Below are 10,649 nucleotides of genomic sequence, written 5' to 3'. Positions count from 1 at the left end.
GCAAAGCAAACTTGGTATGGACACTGCAAAGAAAGAGATTCTCACATTAACAAGCTTCAAAGCACCCCTTGGTCCCACATATTCGTTATATGTATGCTTCATTAGAATGCTTACTTTAAAGTCTGAGCCCACTCTCCTAGGAACCTTGAGTATATATGTAAGGGAAAGTGTGTCCCCTAATTTGGGGATATTGCTTTTGTAACTTTTGTCCTTGCTATACCTTTTTAGTGAATCCTTTTTTCATGTCACTTGATGTCAGTTGCTTCACTGATATGTGAGGAAACACACTAGAAGGGAGCTCATAATGTAATAGGGTGGTGTTGGGGATGGGATAAAATGGATAAGATTGGGCCAGTGGTTGAAGACCAGCAGTTAACTCTGACCAGGGCAGAACCTGGTCTGAGATCAACACACAGACCACTCAGAATTAGGGAAAGTAGTTAATTTTAATAAGAAAGGATTAAAGGGAATCAAGATAACCCTAATCCTAATCCCACTAACTAAAATCCCCCAGATCTAAATGTGTCCTCATGGAGAATCTTCAGAGAGATGTTGGACTTTTCTAATCTTTCCTCTCACCTAAATTTCCAGTTCCTGTACTAGCTAATTCTGCACTAAAGCCCCCTTAGTTAGTTTGTAATGGTCTTAGCAGGGCCCAGGAAAGGTCCCAGATCCAAAAGGACCTAGATCTGGTCTTATAATCACTGCAGACAGGATGTTTAGGATCGCCAATTTCTTCTCCAAGGAAATAAACACACAGACAGCAGGCAGGATAGGAATCAGAACTAAGCACTCAGGATAAGCAGCCACACTCCCCAGCTACCTCCAGCGAGGGACCACCACCCCAACAGTCTCTGAGTAACAGCTTAATCCTTCCTGCAGAACTCCAGAATCTTTTCCTTGTTGACCTCATGCCTCCACCCTCTGCAAAACCTACCAAACTTATCTTTTCCTTATAACAATAAGCAACAACAATAATAGAAACTCCAAGTGCTCCTCTGGGTTACCTGACAATAGAATCTTGAGGGGAGAAGTAGTGTCCTATGGGACAAACAGACCATGGGAGTAGAAGTTGGGATAATAATCCCATAGGGATAGTGACTTCAGCCCAGACTTGAACTAGAGGCAAAGAGGATAGAGTATTTTAAGGAAATTACAGAATACTTTTAATGACTCCAACCAAGTTCTCTCTCTCTCTCTCTCTCTCTCTCTCTCTCTCTCTCTCTCTCTCTCTCTCTCTCTCTCTCTCTCAAACTCAATCCTTTAAACACCAAAGTTTTTCATTCTTACTTTAATGGAAATCTTTTTTAAAAATACATTACACATATAGGGTACAATCTCTACATCAGATTTTTTTTTTACCTAATTATTTCTCTCTCCCCCCCCCCACAATATTCTTCCAGGGATATTATATGACTGTGAGACATGGAATACCACAGTCTCCAAAAAAATTAAAAACTGAGAGTCACTCAGAAGGCAATGGAAAGTCACATGATGGGCACCAAGAGGCTAATATGAAGAATTTTGCAAGTGAAGCAGGATCCCATCATCAGATAAATGTAAAGTAAAAAAGAAAGTGGACTAGTCATGTAGCAAGAGCAAGAGATATCTGATGGACAGTCCATCTGCTTCACTGGTATGAATACAATATTAAGAAATCTAGAGGGGAAAAAAGCCCTCAGCATATAGAGTGGACTCATTATTGAAGATTTGTAAGAGAGAGAAAAAAAGAGTCACACAGGCTAAGAGAGAATGTAGAGATTATTATTTGCCTTAAAGAAGAAGATCTCTACATCAATGAGATCACAAACTATTTGAGTACAGGTTTATTAGCTATCTTTCATAAAAGTTTTCAAATACCTGAAACTCAGTCCTTTAAACACCAAAGTTTTTCATTTTTACTTTTATGGAAATATTTTTAAAATATATTACACATATAAAGTGCAATCACTACATCAAGTTTGGGGTTTTGCCCAATAAATTTTTTTGTTACAGAAGGAAGGTTCAAACCTTGGCAATGGGGAAGGAATGGTAGAAATAATTCCAGAAATTATGGTGTTATAAAAACAAACGATATCAATTCTATTGCCCTCCCCGTTCCAGCCTATTTATTATCATCCTCAAGTTTCTGCTTCTTCAGTTGTAAAAGGAAACTACTTTCCTGTGTTCTCTTTTCAGAGTGATATTGGACATTAAGAAGTAGAAGTATGGAATTGATTTTATTAATAATGATCACAAATATATCACTCACAGAGCTATACCATCTTTAACTATCTGCAAGATGAGGAAAGAACTCAAAGGTTTTAAAAAGTCTTCTTATTGGTTCTTAATCTCTCCAATGTGTAGTCCAGGCAATACGTGCTTTTGCTTTTTCTAGTTGTATTATTCTGGAGAAAACATTTGCTTTTGTTACCCTGTTCCCACTGTTCTTGCCCATCTGGCCTATCTCCTGGTTTACTTATAATCCAGCCTTTTCTAGCTCGTAATGCCACATGTAATCTGCCCAGAATTAATTATCTCCAGGTTTCTTCTGATAACTTACAGCTTATTTGCTACTCTATCTGAGAAATCAATAACAGCTGCGGGGCTGTGTCAAAAATAGGGTCATGAAACCAACAGCTAGCATTCAGATTGGGGGTTCTGCTCAACTCTGAAAGCTGTATGGAATTTGTTCATTGCCCTGCAGACGCTTGTCTGCGTCTTCCCCAGCTATGGCTTAAAGATGCCAAGAACTGAGCTAAGCACACTAAGTAGAGATAGTCTTACATCAGTGGAATTTGTTCCTAATTTAGGCATCATGTATGATGCACTGTCTGAACTCAGTGATCTCTCTAAACAATTGTCCAGGAAAGAGATCACAAAGCAATCACTAGCTATTTTCAGAACAGGTTCCTATTTTTGTTGCCAGGGCCCACAGTCTCTACACATTTGTTAAAGAAACTGACAGTGATCAAACACTGCCTATAAAAAACCACCCAGTGAATTATAAAAGTGCTAAGCTGTCAAGATCAACATCACAAAAATTCAGCAGGAGTACAGTGAATGCCATGAGAAGTATAATGATACTAACTAGAATCTCTAAGACTAGAGTTTTCCCAGATATGTTGAACTTGGGGCAGTGGTTTGGATCTGAGGCCACAAACTATAAAGAAAATAGAATCTGACACTTTTAAAAGGTTCCATTTATTGGAAAGAAGAATAATGCAGGATACCAATAAAAAATACATGACATAAAGGGAACTAACCAGTGATAGACCAAGGCAAGAAGATCTTCCTTCTGTAAAAAACAAACAAAAAGGAAAAAAAAACCTGTGAACTGTAAGCCCTTGAGATTTGGTAATTGATAGAATAGGAAATTCACCTTGAAGATCTAGAGAAGAAAAAGGGAGACTATAGGACACTAATCAAGAGGCTGTAGGCATGGAAATCAGCCAACCTTCAGGTAAGAAAAAAAAAAATGCTGGAACAGCCTGTATATGACAGAGCAAGGAGAGTTAGTTAAGCCCTGTAACTATACTGAATCCTGAACCTAGACACATGCCAATATCACCTAAAGCTTTAAAAATGTCCTGAGTCTAAGGCTCTTATGTACAGAAAAAGTTCTCTGTACACCAGGGTGTGTTGGATTAATTGGACTGAGGTAAGAAGATGGGGCCACTAAGATGAAGTGCTTAAATAGAAATGATTGTACTGGAGATAGGACATGGAAGAGAGAGAACGCCCCCCCCAAGACCTATGATTGACAGAGCATAGGAGAAAAGAGGAACTAATAGCCCGATGTTCCAGGTCAGAGAGCAGTGAGACAATGAACACCATTTTGTCACATTCCTCATTTTATAGGCAGAATAAGGAGGACAAGTTCAAGGTCATACCAATAAAACTAAAGATTGAGTACTAAAATGTGGCTTCTGCAATCCTATTTCTTTCTTTCTTTCTTTCTTTCTTATTTTTAAATCCCTTACCTTCAGTCTTGGAGTCAATACTGTGTATTGGCTCCAAGGCAGAAGAGTGGTAAGGGCTAGGCAATGGGGGTCAAGTGACTTGCCCAGGGTCACACAGCTGGGAAGTGTCTGAGGCCAGATTTGAAGCTAGGACCTCCCATCTCTAGGCCTGGCTTTCAATCCACTGAGCTACCCAGCTGCCCCCCAATCCTTTTTCTAATAGCATAGTCAGAGAGGAGTTTCTTACTTCTCCATACTTAGTTTTATTGGAAATGTAGATTTCATTTTATCCTAGGAAGATTTCTCTGGTTTTTATTTCAGAAATACTTAAGAAGAACCACAGCCTGGAGAGGAAATATATTTGGGAGTGATCATTTGTTCTCTTTTAAAAAGAGCAAATGGACTCTTCCTTGATCCCTTATATATAGTTCATCATTACATTCTTTTTTTGTCTTAAGTAGTATAAGTATAAGTAGCAGGCATTCCCAATGTGGAAACCCCCCCTACCAAGGTACCTTGGCAACTCCTCTATAACTTATCATCTTGGACAGTTGCCTAGAGAACCAAGATATAAAATTACTTTCGTCATCACATCATTAGACTAGGTCAGAGGTAAGCCTTAAACTCAGGTATTCCTGATTCCAGGATTGGTCTTCCATCCACTCTGTCATATCACCTCTAAAACTTTTTGTAGTATTCAAAAATCCATAGTCTCTTTTCCATTCCCATTGCTCTTGCCCTAGTAAAACCTTCTTCACCTCCCATCTAGGCTTTTGAAATAGCCTCCTAATTTTGAAGATAATTTTTTCTTCCCTTGACATCATTCTTAGAGATTAGAGACAGAGATTATATCAGAGTAATACTCTCAGACAAGAGTGGATTTAACCAAAGTCTAGGCCGGTTCTTATCAGTAGCAATTGCCCTTGGTAATCTATCTTGGACCATATCCCTAAATGTGTATAGACAGGCACTGACCAAAAGAACCAAGAGTACCTGCTCTACTTGGAACAGAGACAAGATACTACTTCCTAGACTTGAATGTAAAAGTTCAGAGAGACATAGCAACTCATATAATCAGATAATAGGAAATAGAGTCCCAACACCCCAGATAAGGTATTTCAATGGTCCATTTGGTATCCAAAATTGGTAATGTTAACATAAAATGATGATGATGATGATGATAACTTGTCTTGCATAAATAAGGACAAAAAGTGAGAAGCAAATCTTCATAAGGGAATCCCTTTTGCTAGTCTCTAGAGATTGGAAGTTGAAAAGCAGCAGTTGAGAGAATTCCTCAAAAATTTGTGACTACTGCTTTCACTGATCCCTCTCATTTTTTTTCCCATCCCATTTGACATGGGACAGCTGAATATCATACTTGAGTTTATAGCTTTTACAAAATACACCTGGCTTTTTTAACCAAGATTGTCAAAAACCCACCTGCTTTTATCAGGGGAGGTTGTCCAGGACTCCCTCCATATGTCATTCACACCAAGTGAACTTATTGCCTCCACACGCTTACCCTCCATTGCAGTAATATCCCTTAAGTACCACTTTCATCATGTCCTTCCATCTGTGGCTCTCCATTAACTTCAAGAAAAAGCCCAAACTTCTTAGACTGGCATCCAAGGTCCTCGATAATCTAGCCTTAGACTATCCAACCATTTTGCCCAGTATGGTTTTTATACATTCACTCTTTACTCTAGCCAGTCTGGTCTTCTTAATGTTTGTTATTCATGGTGAGCTTATTCTCATTCATACAATCTCTCATTGTACAAGGGCTCTCCCCATCTTTTGTCACCCATCCAAAATTTCCTGCCTTTTAAGACCTACCTCAAATCTTTCCCCCTCCATAAAGCCTTTTCCAATCCCTTAGCCAAGAGGATCGCCTTCTTCTCTAACACCCTATAGCACTCATATTCTATATCAGTCTTTTCAACTCTTACTCTCATATTTCTACTTAACTCTCCCATGTGTCTTCCCTTCCCTAGTAGAAAACAGCATGTACGTTAAAAAAAAAAATCTGGATTTAGAACCAAAGGACCCAGGTTCAATTCCTGCTTTTGCCATTTACTAAAGTGAGCGAGTTTGTGGTCTCAGTTTCCTCATCCACAACATAAAGAGGTTGGTACTGACCACCCATCTGAGGTCCCTCCTAGTTCTCAATCAATGAAAATAGAATGTAGAATCGTCAATGGCAAGATTATATCTTCTTTTTCTTTTGGCAACTTCTCTATAGCCAGCACAGGAGTATTTATATATATATATATATATATATTTCGAGATTACAATAAGTACTTTTAAAATAAATAAACAAATGTAACTTGTTGACTTGACTACAATAAAGTCACTATGGTAACTGTATAGGCCTGGTAAATCTTTGTTTCACTCTCCTTCTGGAGCTGTACTTTGAAGTGTCCATGGTAAGGATGCTGCCCAAGTCTGTCAGACTGAAGTTTTTGTGGGTTTTGCTGCTTTCTAGCACTTTTTCTTTTGAGGAAAAAAAAATAGATTCAGAAGTGACTTTTATTTGATCTCAAATATTCTTTTCTTCTGTGAGACTTATAAAAGACAACACTGGTTATCTCTCTGCCTTTATGTGTGTCCATATAGTTCTGCCTCTAGCCTTGCTAAACAAAATGTCTCCCATCTGTCATTATTATCTGCACGATACATAGCACAGCAAATAGCTTGGGTTTTTGTTGGCCAAGAAGTTTCATCATAGGTCAATGGCTTACGAACAAAAGTAAGCTTGTAGGAAAAGAACAAAAAATTGCCCAAACTCTAACTCTCAAACAACCTAGAAGAAACAAAGGAAGCATGAAGTGAAATGGAATGAGTAGCAAACAGGGAAATTCAACTTCTCTCAAAACACCACCCCCAACTTCTTCATAGAGCTCTTATAAAATAATGGTCCTTAGTGCTACCTATAATGGCTCATAAGGAATAAAACTGGGTTGATTGCATTTGTGGTGGCAATTTTCCACCTGGAATCTTTCTTATTGGCTACCCTAAATTTGGGTATCAATTAAAGAAAACTTCAAAAACTATTTCTCTTTAATTTAGGCTGTAAATTTATGGTCATCTTTCAGGCATGCCTTTCCTTTATAAGTCAGATCCAATCCATTTTGATATAATTTTTAAAGATTTTTGAATTTTTTGAAGGTTAAAATACTAATGACAGCTATATTACTAAATCTCATATAAGTATTGAAATTGAAGTTAATATAAGAACTACTGGGGGAGATAGGTGGCTCAGGGGATTGAAAGACAGACCTAGAGATGGGAGATCCTGGGTTTAAATTTGGCCTCAGATATTTCCTAGCTGTGTGACCCTGGGCAAGTCACTTAACCTTCCTTGGCCAGCTCTTATTGTTCTTTTGCATTGGAACTAATACTTGGTATCAATTCTAAGACAGAAGGAGAAAGAAAGAAAGAAAGAAAGAAAGAAAGAAAGAAAGAAAGAAAGAAAGAAAGAAAGAAAGAAAGAAAGAAAGAAAGAAAGAAAGAAAGAAAGAAAGAAAGAAAGAAAGAAAGAAAGAAAGAAAGAAAGAAAGAAAGAAAGAAAGGAAGGAAGGAAGGAAGGAAGGAAGGAAGGAAGGAAGGAAGGAAGGAAGGAAGGAAGGAAGGAAGGAAGGAAGGAAGGAAGGAAGGAAGGAAGGAAGGAAGGAAGGGAAAGAAAGAGAGAGAGAGAAAGAAAGAGAGAGAGAGAAAGAAAGAGAGAGAGAGAAAGAAAGAAAGAGAGAGAGAAAGAAAGAGAGAGAAAGAGAGAAAAAAGAAAGAAAGAGAGAGAAAAACAAACAGAGAGAAAGAGAGAGAGAGAGAGAGAGAGAGAGAGAGAGAGAGAGAGAGAGAGAGAGAGAGAGAGAAACAAACAAACAAAGACCTAGCATGGTACCTAGCTGATAAGTGTTCCTAGTTTGTGTTTATATGTAGCCCTTACATATAAGCCCTGAAGATCCGTATCCCAACTCTCACTCTCACAAAGTCCATAAGCATGGCTATATCTCCCCCTCAAGATTTTGGGGGTCCTTCCAGATGGCCACATAACCCAATTCTAAAATGAAATCTGAAGCCAAGAAAAAGGCTGGAAGAAAAGGCAAAAAGAATTCTACCATATTGTGGTAACAAGGATGCGAAAAATACAACCCTAGAATAGGAGAATGACTCCAATAGATCTATAAGCAAAGCAAAGCCTTCAAGAAAAACACAGCTTGGGTACAACTCAACAAGAATTCTTGGAAGAAATGAAGTAAAAGTTTTTTTAATGCTAATGTCTTAATAAATGAAAGCACCACAAGAAAAAATTGGAAAACGAATGAGAACTATGAAAGAAAGAACTGGGAAAGGAATGATTTGGCAAAAAAAAAAACTACAAAACCTTTCCTAAACAGCAAATTCTCTGAATAGTAGAATGGCTCAAATAGAATCTAACAACTCCATGAGACAAAAAGAAATATTAAAGGTAAAATCTGGCAATCTGAACCAGCAGGAAAAATAGAATAAAGTATAAGATGTAGCAGACACCCTCGCTGGAGGAGAGAGGCCGAGCTAGCTGCATTGCAGCCGCCCCGGCGCCCCTCCACACCTCATGGACTACAATGGCGGCTCCAAGCCCGAGCGGGAGCCGCTCTCCTAGCAGCTTTCAAATCTACTGCACAGTTTACCCTGAATCCTTCAGGAGTCCAAAACCCACACATAGAGAGACTGAGAACACACAGCATTGAATCATCAGGAAAACTGAAGATCTCCCCTGAACAGCACTGGGATTTCACTGCAGAGGACTTGAAAGACCTTGGAGAAATTGGATGGGGAGCTTATGGTTCTGTCAACAAAATGGTCCACAAACCAAGTGGGCAAATAATGGCAGTTAAAAGAATTCGGTCTACAGTGGATGAAAAAGAGCAAAAACAGCTACTTATGGACTTGGATGTGGTGATGCGGAGTAGTGATTGCCCGTATATTGTTCAGTTTTATGGAGCACTCTTCAGAGAGGGTGACTGTTGGATCTGTATGGAACTCATGTCTACCTCGTTTGACAAGTTTTACAAATATGTATATAGTGTATTAGATGATGTTATTCCAGAAGAAATTTTAGGCAAAATCACGTTAGCAACTGTGAAAGCACTAAACCACTTAAAAGAAAACTTGAAAATTATTCACAGAGACATCAAACCTTCTAATATTCTTCTGGATAGAAGTGGCAATATTAAACTTTGTAATTTTGGTATTAGTGGACAACTTGTGGACTCCATTGCCAAAACAAGAGATGCTGGGTGCAGGCCATACATGGCACCTGAAAGGATAGACCCAAGTGCATCGAGGCAAGGATACGATGTCCGTTCTGATGTATGGAGTCTGGGGATCACACTGCCTTACAAAGGATGAATCCAAAAGGCCAAAGTATAAAGAACCTCTGAAACATCCCTTTATTTTGATGTATGAAGAACGCACAGTGGAGGTTGCATGCTACGTTTGTACAATCCTAGATCAAATGCCAGCAACTCCCACCTCTCCCATGTATGTTGATTGATATTGCTGCTACGTCAAACTCTAGGAAAAGGGCTGAGAGGAAGCAAGATGTAAAGAATTTTCATCCATCACAGTGTTTATAATGCTTGCCCAGACACCATGTGCAATAAGTTTGGTGTTCATTTCCATCATGTCTGTATACTCTTGTCACATAGAAAGTGCATCCCTATAATATCTGATTGATCACACAGTGTTAGTGCTGGTCAGAGAGACCTCATCCTTCCCTTTTGTGATGAACAGATTCATGATATGTGGAAGTCAGTATAATTGATTTATTGACGGTGATTGGATTGCATTTTAAATTCATTTCTAGACTCAAAACTTGGAGATGCAGCTACTATAATGGTGTTCTCAAATTCCCACATGTTTTAAGAAGGAGGCAACATAGGAGTGCCATATGTGAATGTAGAGGTATAGGATTGAATGAGAAGAACTGACAAGGCCAATGAGACATAGCGCCTTCTGAAGTTGAACGACAAAAGAGGAATTTACTTTCTTCACTAAGTGCAATACTTTACTGATTTGATGTTCTGTTGCTTTACAGTCAACGTGTATGTTCTGGGGATAGTGTGCTCTACTGAATTTCCTGCTCATGAAATATATTAAATTAGAATGACTGTCTTTACCAAAAACAATGTTGCATTGAAAGGGACTAACATTAAAACCCTGAGACAGGATACTTCCGGTCAAGATGGCAGCTTAGAGAAAGCTAAAGTTCAGATCTCCGGAAAACCCTTCCCGACCAATCTCAAACTATAAGCTCCTCAGGCGCCGAAATTCAAAACGATCAACAGCACAGACCCTGGGAACCCTCCTCCTGGACCTGGACCCGGATCAAAAGGTACAACTCCCCTCAAAAGCCAGAACCCGAGATTACTTGGACCTAAGGGGTAGGAGCACATTGTCCAAGGCTCCGGGAAGCCGCAGCCCCGCCCCGCTCAGAGAGCAGGCTTGTCTGAAACAACAGCAACCCTCAGGGCGGGCAAGACAGCCTCACGGGCTGGATCCTGCTATCCAAGTCTCAGTGAAAGTCCCTGCCCTCGGAGCTCTGGGAAGCCGCAGCCCATCCCCCCGCAGGCCGATGAAACAGCCTCACGGCCAGCTATTCTGAAGGCAACTTCTGGAAAGCAACCCGACCCAGAGAGCCGGGGGAGAGTGTGGCCTCCTGGTCCAACC

The 10,649-nt window shown here is 39.5% G+C and overlaps 1 pseudogene; it reads left to right on the top strand.

Annotated features, from left to right (window-relative positions):
• Positions 1-8,654: 8,654 nt before the first annotated feature.
• Positions 8,655-10,126, top strand: LOC130455014 (dual specificity mitogen-activated protein kinase kinase 4-like; annotated as a pseudogene).
• Positions 10,127-10,649: the final 523 nt, after the last annotated feature.

Source organism: Monodelphis domestica, chromosome 6, assembly GCF_027887165.1.
Source record: "Monodelphis domestica isolate mMonDom1 chromosome 6, mMonDom1.pri, whole genome shotgun sequence".
NCBI lineage: Eukaryota > Metazoa > Chordata > Mammalia > Didelphimorphia > Didelphidae > Monodelphis > Monodelphis domestica.
This window is presented reverse-complemented; position numbering and strand designations above follow the sequence as displayed.